We start from the raw sequence: 23,137 nt of genomic DNA on the forward strand, positions 1-23,137 counted from the left end.
GAGAGAGAGAGAGAGAGAGAGAGAGAGAGAGAGAGAGAGAGAGAGAGAGAGAGAGAGAGGGGGAGATAGAAAAACTGGAAAGGAAAATAAGCAATATAAGGTGTGTGTGTGATGTGTGAATATCTTGTTTAGGTTGTTTAGTCCCAGGTTAACCTGGGGGAGACCTATGATCGAAAGTGTTCCAACTATCCCAGTCTATATTTGATACTATGTACAGACATGAATACCTTATCTAATATGTTCTTTCCTTTTTAAGACAGTAGGACACAATCTGAGGGAAATATGACTGCTATTTCTTCTAGGTTAAACAACCACATAAAGGCTGCTCTAGTTCGCTAGATTGATTACTGGTTCTACTTGACAACAATACAATCTCAAATATAATGCAACCCTCAATTTCTTTTGCACTCAGAAATTAGTAATGTCATTTTTTTATTTTGTTTCTTACATCCCAGTGTAATATCACTCCAGTCCAATTATAGTTGCAATATAATAGTTTCAGAAGTGATTTTAAATTCTCAATCGCAGAATAATGCTAATAATATAGCCTGAACAGGATAAACTACCCCTATTTTGCAGAGAAAAGTGTAGGTGGCTAGCTGTGGACTCGAACTCACATCCCCGTGATTACATGTCATGATGCTTTGACCGATTAAGCTAAACTACCCACTACATATGAGAGCGTCTCATAAAGCGAGATTTATATATCTTAATTTGCAGAGGAATTGTAGTGGGTAGTTTAGCTTAATCGGTCAAAGCAGCGTGACATGTAATCACGGGGATGTGAGTTCGAGTCCACAGCTAGCCACCTACACTTTTCTCTACAAAATAGGGTTAGTTTATCCTGTTCAGGCTATATTATTAGCATTATTCTGTGATTGAGAATTTAAAATCACTTCTTTAACTTTCTAAAAGACATCTCAACGCTTCTAAAAGCAAACTTCGTTTGTTTATTTACGTTTGTCGTAATTTGAATTTATAATAGTTTCAATTCCAGAGTGAAGCAATTCCACTCCAGTTTGACTTAATCCGGCATTAAGTTTAACATCACCTGGCCTTGGGTGTCTTTATTTGCAAAGGTCACAATAGAGCAAGTAACTCCCTTTCTTCTGCCCATCAGTTTTAAAGGCCCATATATGTAACGAAAAATCAAAATGGAAATTAAAATGATTATCAGAATAGGACAAAGAGTAAACATGGAAAGCCTCTCATCGACCACGGAGACCAGACTCAAGTGTAATTTCAGTCCTTTAAAATTCAAAGACTTTAAATTCTACTCATATATGGTTAGGTCAGTGATATACTGAATATCGCTGAGCTGATGGACAAACAAGGACTAAAAGTGAAGAACAACAGCATACAAGTAGGACAGAAAATTATGGACAGAAGCAATTCAAATAGTAACAGAAATTATACACACATGCAAGTGTGCATATATGCTTATGCATGAGTCTGACTTAGCATGTCTATGCATTTATAGGGATTGGGCAGCAGTAATATGTTTATACCAGCACAGTGACTCCTTGTGGAAACCTATAAAAAACGGTGTGTGTGTGTGGGGGGATATTTGGTTGTATAGTACCTTTTCAATAAGACTCATCTACCCCATGCTAGCATGGAAAAATTGGATGTAAAAATGATGATGATGATGATGATGATGATGGTGATATAGATATGAGTGTATGTTTGTGCTTGCATCAAGTTGTTAGTCATTACATCAAAAAGTAACCAAGCCATTAATTAAAGAGATTTTGATGAAACATACTGGACTGAAATCTAACTAGTGGGGCTTATAAAATCAACTAAATCTATCGAAAGCAGTGCTCCAGCAAGGCCAGAGCCCAGTGACTGAAACCAATTAAAGGATTATAGAATGTAATCCTAGATATACCATGTTCGAATGAAAGAGAGGATGGCTTCAAATGTAACTTTGCTCCATAGGTTTGCTTGGTCGAGACAGACCTAGGGTTAAATAACACCAACACCAAATTAAACGTCCTTTATTCGCACAAAATTTGTCCAGTTACACATCACATATCCAAACACACATACATTACCCATTTCTTTTACAACTATATATAGACCGTGGAGGCGCAGCGGACTCGCGGTTTCGATTCCCAGACCGGGCGTTGTGTGTGTTTATTGAGCGAAAACACCTAAAGTTCCACGAGGCTCCGGCAGGGGATGGTGGCGAACCCTGCTGTACTCTTTCACCACAACTTTCTCTCACTCTTACTTCCTGTTTCTGTTGTGCCTGTAATTCAAAGGGTCAGCCTTGTCACAATGTGTCACGCTGAATATCCCCGAGAACTACGTTAAGGGTACACGTGTCTGTGGAGTGCTCAGCCACTTGCACGTTAATTTCACGAGCAGGCAGTTCCGTTGATCGGATCAACTGGAACCGTCGTAAGCGACGGAGTGCCAACAACATCAACAACAGACCCTTGCCCTACTAGAAACAGTAGCTAAATCTCTCATGAATAATGAATGCATATATGTGTGAGAGAGTGTGTGTAAACCAACTGAAACACAAAGACAAAAATTAACCATTAATGTTGCGTGACAAACTTCAGGGCAGTGTTGTATTGTGGTGCGGTGAAGTAAGAAATAAAAGAATATGATATCATGTGATATGACGCGATATAATACGGTGTGATTCGGTACTGTTTTGAGTGGTGGTGGTGGTGGTGGTGGGGGGGAATGGTGTGTTGTTAGGAAGATGCAGAAGAAGCAGATTTAACTATCACACTACGACAGACAACAGACAGACGACAAGTATAAAGGTATGTTTGAAGTGATGACGAAGATAATATGCAAGGAAGGAAGGCTGTTAACAAGAGACAAACAAATTCCACCCCCCTTAAAATATTAAAGCTACATCAAAGGAGAGAAAAGAAAGAGAAAGATGATTTATTCAGTGTTTATTATTTTTGTTTTGGTTTGTTAACGTTGTTTCCTATTTTATTATTATTACTTTTGCTGTTTATTTATTTCCTATTTTATTATTATTACTTTTGCTGTTTATTTATTTCATTTGTTTATTTTTGTATTGCGTTTTATAACTTCGTTGTTTGTTTTTAAGTTTATTCTCTTTTTTTCGTCTTAGTCTTGTTCTAATGAAAGACGAAAGTGAAAGAATTAATAAAAATATTTCGGGAGATGAAAGGCAAAACTACAACAACAGTTTCTCCTGACTAGACACAAAAGCCTTAACTAGAACAACAACAACAGTACCAGCAACAACAAACTAGAAATGACTTGTTCATGCCTTCCCCACCCTTATACACATCAATATACATGCATGCATGCAACCCTTTTCTGAAATTTTCTAAGGTACAAGAAGAAACAATTACCCTTTATTTATGTATAACTGTTTTATTTTACAGCGTATTATTGTTGTTGTTGTTGTTGTTATTGTTCTTGTCATCTCTTTTCTCACCCCCATTTACCTGCCTCCTTTTAAAAAGCATTTAATTCGTAAAAATAGAATTTTTGAATGAAATATGAGAACAAAATTTTCTTTTTCTTTTTTCTTCCCATTCCTTTCATTTATACCGAAAAAGATGAAAGGATTAATAAAACCGATGATGATGATGAAGAAAATGACGATGGTGGTTGCAATGGTGTTCTTGTTGGTGGTGGCGTTGGTGGTAGTAGCGATAATGATAATGAAGAGGAGGCTGGTTTGATTTCTTTTGATAAGACATAAAGAGCTGTAATTTTAGGAGAAAGGAGAAGGAAAGGGACTTGGTAAATGATGTGAAATTCATGCCTTTCCTAAGAGAGAGAGTAGATTAAATGACGTAAATTACATTCATTAGCAATGATAATAATAATAATCCTTTCTTCTCGAGGCACAAGGACTGAAATTTTTTAGGGGGCGGTGGGGCTAGTCAATTACATCGACCCCAGTGCCCAACTGTTACTTATTTCATCAATCCTGAAAGGATGAAAGGCAAAACTGACCTTGGCAGAATTTGAACTCAGAACCAAGAGGTGGACAAAATGCCACTAAGAATTTTATCTTGTGTGCAATTGATTCTACAAGCTTGCTGCCTTATTATAAATGATGATGATGATGATGATGATGATAATGGTTTCAAACTTTGGCACAAAGCTAGCAATTTAAGTGGGAACAATTTAGTCGATAACATCGACCCCCCCACCGTGTTCATCTTATTGACCCCAATAAGATGAAAGGTAAAGTTGACCATAATGAAATTCGAGCTCAGAATAAAGAGCCAGAAAAAATGCTGCTAAGAATTTTGTCCAAACTACAAATATAAATGCTTCTGCCAACTTGAATAACAAGAACAATCCAAATGTAGAAACATTCTGAAAGTATAGTTTTCAGATTAAGAATAAAGTGGAAAATAGATCAGAATACTATTATCTTTAGTGACAACTAAGGGTTTCTTTCTCTGGGCAAAGAACAAATTGCATAAAGCTTGAGTAGGAAATATAATGTTGCAGGATAGTGTGACATGGGCTTTGACTGGGGAATGTGTGAAGGCTGGAAAGACATGAGGCCAACATACATCGCTGGGCGTGTGCAAAGAATGTTGGGACACTAGTGAGCTGAGGGTAAAACTAAAAACAAGAAGAACTGGATGAATTGTGCAAGAAAGAAGACTTTGTTGGTATGGATATGTGATGTGTATGGAAGGTGGCTATTATGTAATGATGTGTCAAGTGATCTAAATGGAAGGTAACTGTGGTAGAGGAAGACCAAAGAAGATATAGGAAGAAGTGGTGAAAGCTGATCTTGGGAGGCGGAAACTCACTCACAAAGGAGATGATAAAAGAATGCAACAAGTTGAATGATGAACAGAGGTAGTAGATAGCTTCTGTTACCTAGGTGATCAAGTTAGCAGTGGAAGCGGATTCTCCGAGAGCATAGCTGTCACAATAAGATTAGGCTGGGCAAGGTTTAGAGAGCTCCTGCCTCTGCTGGCAACAAGGGGCCTCTCTTTCAGAGTGAAAGGCAGATTGTACAATGACAGTGTGTGAACAGCTATGCTGCATGGCAGTGAAACATGGGCTGTGACAACCAAGGACATGCATAGGCTTGATAGAAATGAAGCCAGTATGCTTTGCTGGATGTGCAACGTCAGTGTGCATGTTCAACAGAGTGTAAACATCTTGAGAGAAAAGTTAGGCATAAGAGGCATCAGATGTGTTATGCAAGAGAGACAAATGTGCTGGTATGGCCATGTGATGTGTATGGATGAGGACAGCTGTGTAAAGAAGTGCCAATCCCTAACTGTGGAGGGAACTTGTGGTACAGGTAGATCCAGGAAGACATAGGATGAGGTGGTGAAGCATGGTCGTTGAACTTTGGGCCTCACAGAGACAATGACTAGTGATTGAGACCTTTGATGATATGCAGTGCTTGAGAAGACCTGCCAAGCCAAGTGAAATTGCAGTCGTGGCTGATGCTGGTGTCATGTAACCAGCACCCATGCAGGTGGCATGTGAAAAGCACCTTTTAAGTGTTGAGCCTCACAGAGGCAAAGTGGTTGAGCTTGTTTTGAATGTTGGGTTTCACAGAGGCAATGACAGAGACCTTTCGCATTATGTAATGCTTGAGAAGAAAACCCATCCAGCCAAGTAAAATCGCAGTCATGGCAGATACTGGCGTTACACAAATGGCACTTGTGCTGATGGCACATAAAAGCACCTTTCGAGCCTTGGGCCTCACAGAGGCCAGGACTGAGACCATTTGGCATTATGTTGGGTTTTGAGCATTGGGTTTCATGGAGGCAATGACTATTTGGCATTATGCTGTGCTTGAGAAGAAGACCCATCAAGTCAAGTAAAACCACAGTCATGGCAGATACCAGTGTCATGCAAATGGCACCTGTACTGGTGGCATGTAAAAGCACTCATTAACATTCTTGGAGTGGTTGACATTAGAAAGGGCATCCAGCCATAGAAATCATGCCAAAACAAACTGGAATCTGGTGCAACCTTCCAGACCTGGTCAAACCATCCAACCCATGACAACAGACGTTAAATGAAGATGATGATTTAAAAACAGAATTATAAAATCTTAGTTTGAGATAACACAAATCTTCCCCAAACAATGTAAACATATCATAAATGTGTTTTTATATTTATATGTACATACATATAGTACACATGAACCCTTTGATCAAACGATGGGAAACAACTTAGTGCTATGCACATCATGATAATGTACTGCCCACCAATATCAAGTAACAGCCACATTCTTGTTGAATAAGACATAATGAATGACATCAAAGCTAGGAAAACAATGGTTGTAAACAACAGCATCTTTTTCCTGGGCCAGTATGTATTTTTACACACATACACACACGCAACACAGAGTTTGAATAATCCATCTGACATAACTCAAAAGTGAATGCCAATGAAATGATTAAAAACATCAGATTCAACTACAATTCTTGTGAGTGTTTTTTATTTTTATTTTGTTAATATTCAGTTTTAATACATTTTATATGCACTCATTTTGAGTTCTATTGCCTTTTAGTATTGAGTGCTTGTGTGTGTGCGTGCATTCGATAAATCAATCTTGGTAAAACTTTGAAATTAACTTTTCTAAAATATGTTTTTGGATCTACCTTATATATTGGGTCTTTTCTTCAGTTAATATTTGTTGTTCATTATTCTGTCAAGAACAACTTTGCCTTTCATCCTTTCAGTGCCTTTAGTAGAAAGGAATATTTGTTGTCCACAATCATTAAGAAACCATTATTATAAATATATAGATTTGTGAAATATAAAAGTATATAATATGAAGATGATGATGATATAGTTGTTGAGCCACAAGTCTGCATTAACTGAGCAGATCTACCTTTTGTCTTTTACTTGTTTCAGTCATTAGACAGCGGCCATGCTGGAGCACCACCTTGAAGGATTTTAGCTGAATGAATCAATCCCAGTACGTCTCTTTAAAACCCAGTACTTATTCTATTTGTCTATTTTGCCAAACTGCTAAGACATGGGGATGTAAATACACCAACACCGGTTGACAAGCAGATACAAACACATATATATCCTCGTTGTTGGTTTCATTACATATCCAAGAATTCACTTTCTTCTTTATGGTAATGGCATTGATGACTAAATAGACCTATTCTTGCACATAAGACTCAGTGGTATTGACTGCATGGTAATGTCGATAGAAGACGAGATTAATTTTGTTGAGCCTTTCTCTCCTGTTGTTTGATTTCTCCATTTTCTCTCTTAGTTTCCATCCATCAAATCCGCTCAAAAGGCTTTGAACGGCCCAAGACTATAGTAGATGACACTTGCCCAAGGTGCCATGCAATGGGACTGAACCTGGAACCATGTAGTTGAGAAGGAAACTTCTTACCACACAGCCACGCTTGCACCTAAGATCAAATGTTTTCCAGATCTGACCCTATATTTCTGTATTTCTTTTAAAAAATTCGACATATATATTCTTTTATTCTTTTACTTGTTTCAGTCATTTGACTGCGGCCACGCTGGAGCACCGCCTTTATTCGAGCAAATCGCCCCCAAGACTTATTCTTTGTAAGCCTAGTACTTATTGTATCGATCTCTTTTGCCAAACCGCCAAGTTACGGGGACGTAAGAACACCACCAACGGTTGTCAAGCGATGGGGGGGGGGGGACAAACACAGACACACACACACACACACATATATATATATATATATATATACACACAATGGGCTTCTTTCAGTTTCGTCTACTAAAGCCACTCACAAGGCTTTGGTTGGCCCGAGGCTATAGTAGAAGACCCTTGCCCAAGGTGCCACACAGTGGGAATGAACCCGGAACCATGTGGCTGGTAAGCAAGCTACCTTACCACACAGCCACTCCATATATACATGGTGTATAATGTGTTTATTTTCTTGAAGATAAGGTATAGTGTAATTTGAGGGAGATTTGGCTGCTATTTCTTAGCAGGTCACACAAACACTTAAAGACTTTTCTCTTAGATTTCATTATGATGATGATGATAACAATGACAGTGCATTGGTTGTGGTGATTTTGACAATGATTGTGATGACTGATAGGAAACAACTTAAAAGGTGGGAACAGATTAAAATATTAAAAACCACCACCACCACCACCAGCATGAATACCAATAAAAACAACAATAATAGGCCTTTAATGACAAGAAGAAAAGCAGGATCTTTTTTAAAACGGGGGCCACATTTTTCATTAATGTTTTACGTAGTGTTTTTGGTACAGAAAGACTTTCAAACTTCGTATACTTATCTATTTTGTGTTATAGAACAGAAAAATATTTTTGTATTCGAATTTATTTCATGTAAAAAATTGTCTTATTTCGATAATTTCAACCAATCACTGACGTCCATTCAGCCGATATACATTAAGTGCCGACTACATAAACAAACGATTCTTCGTTTTATTTGCTTTTTTCATTTTAAATTTGCTTTAACCCTAACCCTAACCCTAACCCTAATTCTAACCCTAGGGTTAGGGTTAGGGTTAGGGTTAATTGTTTCAGAATCGTTTGTTTATGTAGTCGGCACTTAATGTATATCGGCTGAATGGACGTCAGTGATTGGTTGAAATTACAGAAATACGACAACTTTAACATGGAATAATTTATGGATTTCTTTTTTTTTTAAGAAGACTAAGAGAAAAAGATGTTTTATATGACACATTCTACCAGTGATCCAAGTTTCAAAGTGTTTCGTTAATGAAAAATGTGGCCCCCGTTTTAAAAAAGATCCGAAAAGCAAATGGAATGCAAAACTCTTGTAGCTGTTGAAGAGAGAAATATTTAGAAAAAAATGTCCTCCTTCTGCGGTTATTTTTGTCACTTTTTGCTTTATTTCTTTAACTTGTGTTGTTGTTGTTTGTCTTTTTGTTTGTTCATCTGATTCAATTTCTTGTTTATTGTTTTAATATTTCTATTTTTAAATTTATTTTTTTTCCCCTTCAATACCGAAATTAGCAATGAACTGAAGACAAGAGAAAAGAAAGGAAAAAGGAATATATATATATACATACATACATACACATTATACACAGAAAAGCAAGGAAATAGACAGAGAGAGACGTACGTAGCTCTGATTTATGGTATGTGTGTACATGAGCATTTGTGTATGTAATGCAAGAGAATATAATTGGAAAAAGAAAGTGAGAAAACATGAAAAGTGAAAGTGAGACAGAGAAAGAGGAGAAAAGAAGAAAATAGAGAATGGAAAAATACAAAAGCAATGAGGAAGACTAAGATGAAATGAGAAGAGATATATCAAAAACAGAGAGAGAGAGAGATGAAGGCAAGGATGGTTTGTGAGGAAGGAGAATAAAACTTGAAAGATGCCCGCACTTAGTGAAAAGAAAGCATTTAGTTCCAATGAGCCATGAAGAAATAGACTGATGATGATGAAAGAAGAATGAGGATGGAGGGAATGGCATGGTGGTGGTGGTGGTGGTGGGGGGGGTAAAGTCATATGGTGGATTGTGATATGGTATAGTGTTGGCGTTGCTGCTGGAGCTGTTGTTGTTTAACCCCAGGTCAGCTCTGATCAAGTAAACATGTGATCAAAGGAAATCTCTAGCTGCAGTCAACATATTTTTTTGTTTGTATGAGTAAGTGTGCGCGCGTGTGGTTAAGAAGCTTGGTTTGCAAACATGTGGTTTTAGGTTCAGTCCCACAGGAGCAACATTGGCAAGTGTCATCTAATTAGCCTGGACCAACCAATGTCTTGTGAGTGTATGTATGTATGGATATATATATATATATGTATGTATGTATATATACAATATTTTAACGTGTATAAAGAACCCTCATGTATAAGGAACTCCTTAATTTTGGGGGTTTAAAATTTGGAAAAATGGTTTTGTAAGAGATTATAATACTATCCATGTATAAGAAAGTCCCATATTTTTAACCTAATTTTTGACAAAAAAGGGTTCCTTATACATGTTAAAATACGCTATATATATATATATATATATATATATATATATATATATATATATACAAAAAAATTTTAGCCTCTTGTAACCTTTCATCCAAAATGGAGATGGCTACCAAGACTTCCATGAGGTATGCATGAACAATTGTGAAGATCTCTCCACATGAAACCATTGGTTGCATTGTTAACCCACAAATAAAGAATTATTTCTCAAACATATTCTGGCAAAATTGTTAGTATGTCAACCAAAATGCTTAGCAGCATTTCATTTGTTTTCATATTCTGAGTTCAAATTCTGCTGAGGTTGCATTTGCCTTTCATCCTTTCGGGGTCAATAAAATATACTGGGCCGATCCTCCCCTTAAATTGCTGGCCTTTTTGCCAAAATTTGAAATCAATTATATTGTGGTGTGGTGCTATATGACATGGTGCAATGTTTGTTTTAAAGTGGGTTAACCCTAATTTAGCCCTGTTTGAAGTGTTCTAGCTTAGATCCTTTAGTTTTGGATTTTTAACACATAATATTCAATGTATCCATCAGTTTTGAGGGAGATGTGGCTGTTATTTCTAGCAGGTCAGTGGCCATGTAGGTGTGTGCAGTGATGAGTCATGTTGCATAAAGTGGTGTAGTGTAATCTAATGAAGCATAGTGTTTAGTGTACTATGGTGTACTAGATGCAGGCTTGGCTGAGTGGTAAGAAGCTTGCTTTGCAACTGCATGGTTCCGGGTTCAGTTTCACTGTATGGAACCTTGGGCAACTGTCCTCTACTATAGCCTTGTGAGTGGATTTGGTAGACGATAACTGAAAGAAGCCCATAGTATGTGTGTGTTTGTGCCTGTTTGTGTCCCATCACTGCTTAACAACTGGCATTGGTATGTTAACCTCCCTGTAACTTAACGGTTCAGTAAAAGAGACCGATAGATTGAGTGCCAAACTTTACAAAAACAAGTACTGGGGTCGATTCATTCGACTAAAAATTTTTCAAGCGTGGCCACAGTTTAATGACAAACAAGTAAAAGGTAAAGTGGTATAGGGTAGAATGGTGTAGAGTTGTAGTGCAATGTGATGTAGTGTTACAAGAAAACTAGTATTTTGAACAGAAGGAAAATGGCTGCATGAGAAAGAGGGGGGAGAGGGGGAGGGAGAGGTAAAGAGAGAGAAAGCTGGCAAATGAAAAAATGCATTCACACATTTACATGCTTATAACAGGTAAGTAATGTACACATGTACATGCACATGCATACACACACGCGTGTGTGCATGCAATATAACAGAATATGAACTCTAAGGAGTATTTTGACTAGCTAGAAATAGCAGCCAAATTTTTCTCTTAATGACATCCCAAGATCTTAAATAAGGATGGACATACTACAGCTGAAAATAAAACAGGAAGGTTGTGAATGGAACACTTTTGAACATTATAGCAGAATTTTAAAAACCACCACTACCACCACCACCACCACCACCATCACAGCCTTATCAACATTATCACCACAAACACCTCCACTGCCGTTACTACCACCACCACCTTATCAACATTATCACTGCAACCACTAACACTATTACCATTACAAACTCACAACCATCATCACTAACGGCTATATGCTATCTTCACCACTCCCATTAACAATCTTTTACCACCACCACCACCACAACAACAACAACAACTTCACTAATACCATCACTCATATCTCCAAACCCCTACCAGCACCATCTCCACCACAATCTCACCAATACTTCAAAGAGTCTTTTATTTGAAACTCCCCTGCTCCCCTCCCCACCACCATTTAAAAATGTTTATTTCATATTATAATTCTGTTTTCTTCTTTAAACCTCTTTAAAATTAATCTCAGTTAATCGGGGGGTGGGGTGGATTCAAGGTAAAGGGTATGAATAGTAAAGAAAGAAAGGAAGAGAGAGAGAGAAAGTGTTATCAGCAGGGGTGATAAAGACAGCCCTGCCCCACCAAGCAGGGGATGAAGTCTCGTAATCTCACTCCCCACCTTTGATGACTCGGCAATATTGGTACTGCTTTGGTCTCTGAAGCATTGTCATTCTTCTCCTCCTCCTCCTCCTACTCCTCTTCGTCATATCACATTCATCATTTTTCATCGTCATCATTATGATCAATTTTTATCCATCATGTTTACATTATGTTTCATCTCCAGACATGAATACAATCTGCAATTATCACATACTATCATTACTACTACTACTACTGGTACCACCACCGCTGCCGCCACCACCACTGCCACATGTTCATGTCATCATGACACTATACTGGTCACAATCTACCACCAGTATGCACCTGTACACCTGTTTCCACACACTTACAATACATGTTCTTATCACTCTCTTCATACCACCATAGTGGTTACCATCCATTAGTATCAGATGTACATACCATTATAACATACTGTTATATTAGTTATCATTCATTACCATTATGTGTCCATGGTAACCAAACATGACATAATATGAAAACTCTAGAATGTCATGAATTTATTATGTATTTGTCTCACAAGATTCTTTGTGTCAAAAAATTTTTTAGCTGAAACTGATATTCTTTTACATTGGGAGGATCATTCTCCCAATAAAGATACACACACTGGTTGTAGTTCACTTCTTTATTGTAATTGATTATTAATTATATTAACTACATTAATGGCGCAGACATGGCTGTGTGATATGAAATTTGCTTCATAATCACATGGTTCTGGGTTCAGTCCCACTGCGTAGCACTTTGGGCAAGTGTTTTCTCCTATAGCCTTGGACTGACCAAGGCCTTGTGAGTGAATTTGGAAGAGAAAAACTGAAAGAAGCCCATTATGTGTGTGTGTGTGTGTGCATGTGTCTGTCTGTGTTTGTTCCCCCTGCCACCAATTGACAACTGGTATTGGTGTGTTTACATCCCCATTACTTAGCAGCTCAGCAAAAGACACCAATAGAATAAGTACTAGGCTTAAACAAAGTACACCTTGGGATCAATTTGTTTGACCAAAACCCTTGAAAGTGGTGCTCCAGCATGGTGCAGTCAAATGACTGAATCAGGTAAAAGATATAAAAGAAAAACCAAATTAACAACAGTAAAGATGTGAAATAATGTGTTGTTAATTAGCAGAATGACCTCTCCAATCCTTTATTACATAGTCATATATTATCAAATTAACAAGTTGTTCAATCATAGGTGAGCCCAATTCAAACAGAGACAAATGATCAAAGATTTTTCTTAACTTGACCATCTTATCTTTTTCAGCATTTAGTATTACATAGTCTAATACTTCTTACCTTTTTTTCTTTTTAAAACAATAGTAACCAGTTCTGTTCTGGCTCCTTCTTCCATACTTTAATCTCTCATCTCCTAGCATAAAGCTATATTCCTCTTTATTGTAGCCCCACTCACTCAAAAGGGATCTTAGACTCGTGAACTGCATGGCAACCTCACAAGCACCCAATGCCAAAGTTGGCACTGGAGTATGATGCAATCTTCAGACACACTGGATCCTCTTATACCGTCCAACCCATGCCAGCATGGAAGCTGGTTAAATGATGATAATGATATGATCTGAAAGAAATTTAGTGATTTCTGTAGGTTCTTTCATTAGCTCATCATAAATTATACCCAATATTATAAATAGTGCATGTGTGTGTTGTCGTTGTTGGCTTGAAGTAAACTTTGTTATTGTTTATTATCAAATCAGTTATATTCAAACAAAACTATGATGAAAAGCATTTTAGTTGTGAGTCTCGTACCCAGGAACCATATTCTTCAATATAACCTTTATTAAGATGTGATTAGTGAGTTTTGGTTGCTATTTTCAGCAGGTTGAGCTATCACGTGCCAGCTGACTGTTGAATAAAATTGCCAATGAATCATATTTCTCTCACCTTCTACCCCCTTAAGCATTACATCTGACAGAGTAATCTGAATGCTAAAGGGTTAAGTTGCTGGACATGTACTATAATAGTCATTGTGAACAGGGTCGTTGCTGTTAGTGTTGTTTAGCCATAGGCTGCGAAGATCGATGATCAAAGGCTCACCAGCATCACTACCCTATCTTTTCAGGAATAGCGAATCTAGAAGTACATTATTCTGTGAACCACTACATTTCAAAAGACAGTAGGGAGTAATTTATGAAGTTTTGACAGTTATTTCTCGCAGACAGAATGACTTTCAACAAGCTCCTATCATTGGTTTTTCCCCCGAGTTAGATATATGACTCAGGTTACTTCAGTTGATCTGACTGAACATCAAAACAACCCAAAGAAATTATTTAATTCTTACTTTACAATTGAGTGCTCACCAATGGGGAGGGCTATAAAAAGAACTGCTCCAACAAAACCATCCTATAGATGAAATCTAATATATATACATGTGTGTGTGTGAGAGAGTGTGTGTGTATATATATGTATGTATGTGTATATATATATGTGTGTGTGTGTGTGTGTATATATATATATATATATATATATATATGTTATATATATTTATATAATGTTATATGTATCTGTGTTGTTCATGCCTGTAAGATAAAGACCAAAAGCTGAGAGCAAAGAATAAATCCTCAGAGAGCAGCGAAAAAATAGTTCCAACATGACTGGAGTTGGTACAGCTGCACTCAGCTTGTTCTGATGGCTCTATGGATAATTGAGGGAGGGGGAAAGTGCTCCAGTGTGGCAGAAAGAACCTGGGTACTCCCTTGTAGCATAAAAGCAGCTTGCCACTGTAGGAAGAAGTGATTTACTTGGAAGGTTTCAAAAACATTGAGATCTTTAGTCAACAAATGATGAAGGAAGTGACTTGCAGTGCAAGCTGGATTTAAAATAATAAGAATAATAATGATTTCAAATTTTGGAAAAAGGCCAGTAATTTCAGGAGAGGGGATAAGTTGATTACATTGACCCCAGTGTCCAGCTGGTACTTATTTTATCGATCTCGGAATGGATGAAAGGCAAAGTTGACCTTGGTGGAATTTGAACTCAGAACGTGAAGACAGATGAAATGCTGCTCAGCATTTTTGTCTGACATGCTAATGATTCTGCAAGCTCAATAATAATAACAATAATAATCATAATAATAATCCTTTCTGCTATAGGCACAAGGCCGATAATTTGGGGGGAGGGGACCAGTCGATTATATTGATCCCTAATGAGTGAAAGGCAAAGTCAACCTTCGTGGTATTTGAACTCATAAAATAACAAATCAAAACAAATGCTACAAAGCATTTCTTCCAATGTTATAATGATTCTGCTAGCTCACCACCTTTATTATAAATAATAATAATGATGATAATAATAATAATAATTATAATGATGATCTCAAATTTTGGCACAAGGCCAGTAATTGGGGACAGGCTAAGTCGATTAAACGACTCCAGTGTTCAACTGGTACTTATTTTATTAGCCTGAAAAGGATGAAAGGCAAAGTTAACCTCAATGAAATTCAAACTGGCCCCCTAGAAATAACCAAATTTACATTAAATTATAGCCTACAACTTAAAAAAAAAAGGGACATATTAGCCTATGTTGTATGGGGTGCACTAGGCTTTAAAATAAGAAGCCTGATTAATATGATCAAAGTTGGAATCACTCTGATCATAGCTGCTCAATCAAAACTGATCTGTGATTAAATAACGTGACCAGCAAAACCTACTAAACCAGGATCAACACCATGTGGAAGTATCTACATCATACATCAGTATATGTGGAAACATCTACATTAGATGTGCTAGAAGTAGCAGACAACACTTCCACAAATCACAGTCCTATTCTCTTAAAAGAAGAGAGACTCATTGGGCAATTTAGTCTTAGATATAGAAAAAGAAGTGATAGTCATAGTTGGAATGCTAGTGATCATAGGTCTGCTAGATCAACGTTGACTCAGGGCTAAACAACAACAAAACTAGCATCAATACCAGCACACCAGTATTGGCATTATCACCAACCACAATATGGCCATCACCACTGCCATCATCACATTGTTCAACTGTATGTGATGACCCATGGCGCAATGACCACCACACTGACCAAATTTAAAATAGCTATAAATGACTGGAGGTGTCCATAATTTTACAAGTCCTAGAGTTGCCTTCAGACGACCCTGTCTCTTGTTCAAGAACACAATGCACCGCCAGGAATTGAACTCACTTTATGATCATGATCCAAATACCCTAATAATATATGCAGGCATGTACAAATGTGTGTGTGTATGTGTGTATGCACATACTGTCTGTGTATATGTGTATGTGTGTTTATGCCTGAGTGTATGCATGTATAAATATATTCATACATGAATACTTATATGTTCATATGCATTCAGAGTCAGATCTTTGTATGGCTGCTTACAGATGTACACGTCTGCATGTTTGTACATATGTGGGTTTATATTCACACAAGAAGCCTTTGTATATGTATATAAGTCATGTATATATATACACAGTGTCCATATGCATACGCATATCTCCGTATGTATGTGTGTGTGTGTGTGTCAGAGAGAGAGGGAGTGCGTCTACACATGTGGAAAGTACATTTTACATTTTTATTTAAAATTAAGTTTCCAAGAAGCATGTAATGAAAAGTATAAATATGAATATGTGTGTGTGGGTGTGCATGTATCTGAATGCAAAAGCTAAAATACCATTATAAAATATAAATAAAAATGAAAAAAATAACCATAAATAAAAACAAACATAGAAACCAAGAAGAAACAAATGAAAAAGGATAGACTACATATATGAAATTTGATGATAATTATATTCGGCTGGTGAATGAATTAACGTACAATATTATATACATGTATGTGTGTGTGTGTGTGTGTGTGTGTGTGTACAGAGAACTCATTCCCTGTATATCCTGGTTTTTACAATATGTACACTGCATTCCTTTGCGTTGTGAGAGAGAATTTGAAGGGTTGGCATCAGGAAGGGTAACTCTGGCTATTAAAAACACTGTCTCGGAAAGTCCAGTTTACCACATGTGAACATAGGCGCAGCATGCCTGTGTGGTAAGAAGGTTGCTTCCTAACCACATAGTTCTGGGTTCAGTCCCACTGCATGGCACCTTGGGCAAGGGTCTTCTACTGTAGCCTCGGGCTGACCAGAGCCTTGTGAGTGGATTTGGTGGACAGAAACTGAAAGAACCCTGTCGTATATATACATACATTGGAGCGTGTCTGTGCTTGTCCCTCCACCGTTGCTTGACAACCGATGCTGGTGTGTTTACATTCCTGTAACTTAGCGGTTCGGCAAAAGAGACCAATAGCATAAGTACTAGGCTTACAAAGAATAAATCCTGGGGTTAATTTGTTCGACTAAAGGCAGTGCTCCAGCATGGCCACAGTCAAACGACTGAAGTGAATAAATGAATGGTACAACACATTCAAAAGATCAAAACAATGATTCTATACATGCAGGCATGCACACACACACGCATAAACATTACATACACACAAATGTATGGAAAATGCATGTTAAAAGAAGATGATGATGATGATGATGACGATAAGAGTGAGTGGACAAACCAAAGAAAAGGGTACTCAATACATTTAGTAGGAGTTACATGTATTATTTAAAACAATTTGATTCTGTAATCTAAACCCGAAAGAGATGGGATGCTGTCAGAGGCCCGTGAAATTTTAAGTGGCATTGAACTAAATCAAATTGTTTTAAATAATATATATATATATATATATATATATATATATATACACACACACACACATACATTATACATACATTCGTACGTATATATATTTATGTTGGTGGCTACCATACGTGATGTGGTAAGCCAAAAATAATTTATCATCGTTTAAAATTTATAACCGTCATGAGTAGGAAATCCATTAGTGTTAATTAACATTTCTTTCAAAAGAGGCAAGGAAATGAACTCTTAAAGCTTCAGTTAACTTCAAATTAATTGAAAATATGTAGAAGGAGGAAGGTCAGACAGATCTTTAGTGGTTATGCTGACAGCCCTAGAATAGTTTTGTTCTTATTAGCCCAGCTCAGACAATCATAGCCAACACAAATCTACCTGATTACAGAGTGTCAAGAAGTAATGAATATAAGTACCAGTGATACACTGGATTCACTTCAATGAACTCTACCCTTCCCATGCAAAATTGTGGGTGTGTGTGTGTGTGTGTGTGTGTGTATATACATATATATATATATAATATAAATAATATATATATATATGCATATATATATATATATATATATATATGCATATATACATACATGTATGTACATACTTACATCTATACACACACACATATATATATATATATATATATATATATATATATATATATATATATGCATATGTGAGGACAAGGATGTCATGAAATGTGTACAACAAAAAACTTAGTTTTGTAGGCTTGTCACAGGAACCTAGCTTGTCAAGCAAGACCTCAGTGATGAGCCTATGAAACGAATGAAGCTGTTCTAAATAATGTAAATGATAATAACAATCCCTTCTAATCTTGACAGGTTTGGTGAATGTATCTGTTGTTGAGAAGAGAATGTCTTCTACAAAGAAATATGTAAAGAAATGCAATAGGGAAACCATCTTCGTATTCTCATCCAAAAATCCCATGACAAGCACATAGTACTTGCCAAGGAAGTTATCAGGATTTATTCATCAATCTGGTGTTCCAAGGAAGGAAAACAGAATTGGTAGAGCATCATACAAAATCGCTTGTGGCATTTAGTTTTGTCTTACTATGTTCAAATCTTGCAGAAACCAACTAAATCTTCCTTCTGGGGTCAATAAAATGAAACATCAATGAAATACTAGGATCAATTTTGTCAGCTTTTCTCTTGGGCAAGTGTCTTTTACTATAGCCCTGGGCTGACCAGAGCCTTTTGAGTGAGTTTCATAAATAGAAACTGAAAAAAAGTCCACTACGTACTGTATGTATGTGCCTGTATGTTTGCATGAGTGTGTGTATGTTTGTATATCCTTGTCCTGACATTGCATAAGAGTTGTAAAAGAGAGTCACTGTCAAACAAACAGTGTCATTCATTTCCAGTATCCTGCAGAAACATGTTAAGCCTTGGGGAAAATGTTACCTTGCTTGGGAACAAGTAAAGGTTAGTGACAGGAAGGACTCTTGGTTGTAGAAAATTTGCCTCAATAAACTCCATCCAACTCATGCAAGCATGGAAAAGTAGATGTTAACATGATGACAACGATGACGTACTTAAGTTAAAAATGATTAAACAATAGATATTTTATTTTAAAAATAAATACACAATTTTGGAGTGTGCGGGGGGGGGGGGACTCTGTTACCTTTCCTGTAAGTCATGAAGTTATTCAATTTATACTGCATGTTTTTTTTTAAAAACAAGGCCAACATACTTTTTTCTTCTAAATAAACATCCCATATTTCATTTATTTTGGCTCTGTTTCATATTTACAAATCTTCTTTTTAAGTATAACATGCAGAGAAAGCAAATGGAAAAAAAATTAAATATTTCCTTTATTGATTCTTTCATTGGTTTCAGTCACTGGGCCATGGCCATGCTGGGGCACTACCTTTGAAAGTTTTATTCTATCATATGAAACCCAGTACATATTTTAGCCTAGTATTTATTTTATTGATCTCTATCCTCAAATGACTAAGCTAACATGAAGGGCTTGAACCTGGTTTACACTGATAAACATACACATAAATATAGACACAAACACACTTTCTTTTAAGATATGTAGAAGAAGGGGCAGTCACCATTACTTTTGTAGGCTTTCTAAGTATGATGAGATTTATGTAATTGGTGTTTATCTTAAACATATAAAAGTCAATGTTTGTAGGAAAGGTATGTACAGAGGTAGATGTGGAGAGTTCCAGAAGACTGTTGTTCTAAGAAGACCACCATCTTCTGGAAGGGAAGTGTTTAGTGAAGAGTCAGGTGGTGAGTCGGAGTAAGTGTGATGAGAGAGAAAAAGATTGCTTAAACAGATAGGTCTTGAAGTAGAAAGTATCCATCCACTACTTCAAAAGAACAGTGGACAATTTAGCAGAATCATAGAAGAGGTAGGGAGAAGAAACTATAATTCAATGAAATAATGATTGTAGTATATTGGTGAGTAAATAATTACCAATTAGAATGGATGGCCTTCTTTAAGATATTGTCAAGGATAGAAATGGGCACCTTGTTCATGTTAGAAGGTCAATGTCATCCAAACAGGCCGCATTTCAAAAAGAAAATTTTGACGCTGCTAAACCAATTAATTTATAAAATACAAATATTCATTAAAAACTTTAACAAAATGTAAAAACAAAGGTAGATTTTCAGAATAAATACCTCCATTGTAATTTTTTCCAAAATTTCTTTGGATTTCCATGTTTTATGTGCAATTGTTATTATTTTAAACATTACAGCTATAAATAAAGAAATATAAATTGGAGTTTCTTAAATTCACAATTAGTTGAAAAGATATGCTTTAAATAAAATTAAAATCAACAAAAAAATATATTCCAACATAACAGTTTTCCCCCCAAATGTACTACTTCATTTAGAAGCTCAAAAGTAGTCAGCCATTAGGCTACGGTCAGGTCCCTCACCTCAGGTCTAGCATGTCTTAATGTGAAGCAACCATAGCACAGACCCATACAAATAAGCAGTACTCCAATGAGGGTTTTTACTTATGCTTAATTAGAACTAAAATATGGAAGATTCACCGGGAACAAAAGTCTGTAGATGTGTTCCTAGTTGAAGTACAAAAGCTATGAGATTAAGATGCTGGACTAAAGGAGAAATATAAAGTCAATAGTTCAGATCTTACCACTGTGTCTGATAAGTATAGTGTTTGTTTTTATGTGTATTAGTATGATGTATGTAAATTGTGTGGGTATTGATGTTATTGTTTAGTCCCAGGTCAGCTCTGATCAAACAGAATTATGGTAAACAGATATCCAGCTGTGAACAATCCATTTCTTTACAGACTATCATCCAATGAGTCATTCAAATGTTTTAAAAAAAGAATACGGTGTGATTTAAGAGTGATTTGGCTGTTTTTTGCTAGTAGACTGGTCTGTCATGTAGAGATGAGCTTAATTATTTCTTCATAAACATCAGACATTATTGTGTGACGTTAAAAGTATGTAACTGATGAATGTACATTGTGTGTGTGTGTATGTGTTTGATGAGTATGAAGGATGTATGGTTGATGAATATGGCCAGATGGGGCGTTAAGAACCAGATGGCAGGCAACAGACTTTATATGATGTTTATGTGATGTATAAGAAAGTGAGAGGTAGATAGAATGAAATGAGTGTTAGTGTGTGTGATTTATTTGGGTAGTAATCCTCATACAACCATGTGAGGTTTTAGTTATTCACCATTTTTCACTATGCACTGGTTGTAATAAATGGAACTTAAGATTCAAAGAAAGAACATCATAATTTGGTTGTTGTCTATTCTTGTTTAGTTACTCTTATTATGAGATACATTTCAGCTGAATGAAACAATTTGTTGTATTTCGATTCTATCGGCTTCCTTGATCATGTATGTTGATTCCTCTCCTTTTTTTTCAACAACATTTTTCAATCAGATTCAAAAAAACCTTTATTTCAAGAACATATCATTGAAGTAGGTACTGGTGCCATGTAGAAGGCACTGCTGGTGGTGTCACTTAAAAAGCACTGATGATGGTGCCACATAAAAAACACTCAATACACTGTGGAGTTGTAGGCATTAGGACATCCAACTGTAGAAATCAAGCCAAAACAAACTATGGAACCTGGTGCACCCCGTAACCTTACCAGTTCCTGTCAAGCCATCCAACCCATGCCAGCATGGAAAATGGACGTTAAATGATGATGATGATGATATCATTGTTTTAATATCCACTTTTCCATGCTTGCATGGGTTGAGTGGAATCTATTGAGGTGGATTTGCTATGAAAGGATGTTTTGTCCATTACTAACCCTCACCTGTTTCCAAGTAAGATATTTCTGCATAACCAGATATCTTTTCATGGAAGATTGGAAACAAAGGACACTGCTTGCATGTCGGTGACGTTTGTTTACAACTATCACATGATGTCAAGGCAAGGGGACGGTAACGCACACACACACACACATACATATATGACGGGTTTGTTTCAGTCTCCATCTACTAATCTACTTATAAGGTTTTAGTTGACCCAGGGCTATAATGAAAGACATTTTCCCAAAGTGCCATGCAGTGGGACTGAACCCAGAACCATGTGGTTGGGAAGCAAACTTCGTACAATACAACCACACCTGCGCCCACATGCGTAACTACTTCTACAAAATGTTCAACGTAAATCTTGTTTCTTATAAATGTTCTAATTAAAAACTTGTTAATTTTCTCTGAACGAATAACAGCTCTTCAAACTCTACTTTTAAGAAATTTTGGGAATGAACATAGGATTTAAACTAGATCGATTTATTTTACCATTGGATGTAATAATATTTGATGCCCTATATTTATAAAACAGTAGGGTTATGATTTTCGGGAGATTTGACTGTTATTCCTAGCAGGTTTAACGACTGCATAGAAGTCTTGTGGGGGGGGGGGGTAGGTAGGTACACGTGTTAAACGCTGAGACCTAGACAGACAAATGAATACACACACACGCACACATAACCACGTTTGTACATAATGTATATTCTCAGTTTAAGAATAAACATACACACTGTGCATATGGGAGCTTATAAATTCTACAGCAAAAATTGTGCTGTGATTTAGTGTGAATGAATGTGCTTGCCTACACATGAGTATATATACGTATGTGTGTGTGTAGTCTACCTTAAAGAGATGGAGAAGGGAAGTGAGAATAGATGTGTGTGTATATGTATGTGTGCGTGTTTTTTTTTATTTTTTATTAGCAGTTATATACATGCTATCCTTAACTTACACACTACTAAATGGAAGAGAGTTGGGATAGAGGGAATATAGCCCTCCTTAAACAGGGTGACGTTGGAGAAGGTGTTAGTGAAAAAGGATAGCGGTGACGGTGGCAGAGAGCCCACAACGACCGTGGTGGGGATGCGGTGAGGTTCAGAGGGAGGAAAGGGGCTACGAGACAGAGGTAATAGAGTAGAAGTAACTATTTAGCTGCTGTTTCACTAATCCTCAAACCTAACCTACAACGTCTGTGAAAAAATAAGACAGGGAAGAAACAGATAGTGTGTGTGTGTGTGTGAGTGTATAATGTATATATATATATTATATA

The 23,137-nt window shown here is 36.7% G+C and overlaps 1 protein-coding gene across 3 annotated transcripts in view; it reads right to left on the reverse strand.

The window, feature by feature from the left end:
• The window catches only part of LOC106868717 (plexin-A1), a 131,946-nt gene that overhangs the window by 98,712 nt on the left and 10,097 nt on the right, over nucleotides 1-23,137 (reverse strand). The window contains exon 1 of one of the 3 annotated variants that reach the window (XM_052968252.1): nucleotides 20,239-20,257. The exons of the other annotated variants lie outside the window; for them this stretch is intronic. The gene's annotated coding sequence lies outside the window, so the exon portion shown is untranslated. Of the gene's footprint in view, nucleotides 1-20,238; nucleotides 20,258-23,137 lie in introns of those variants that run through there. 3 annotated transcript variants of the gene reach the window in all.

Source organism: Octopus bimaculoides, chromosome 5 (assembly GCF_001194135.2).
Source record: "Octopus bimaculoides isolate UCB-OBI-ISO-001 chromosome 5, ASM119413v2, whole genome shotgun sequence".
Taxonomy (NCBI): domain Eukaryota; kingdom Metazoa; phylum Mollusca; class Cephalopoda; order Octopoda; family Octopodidae; genus Octopus; species Octopus bimaculoides.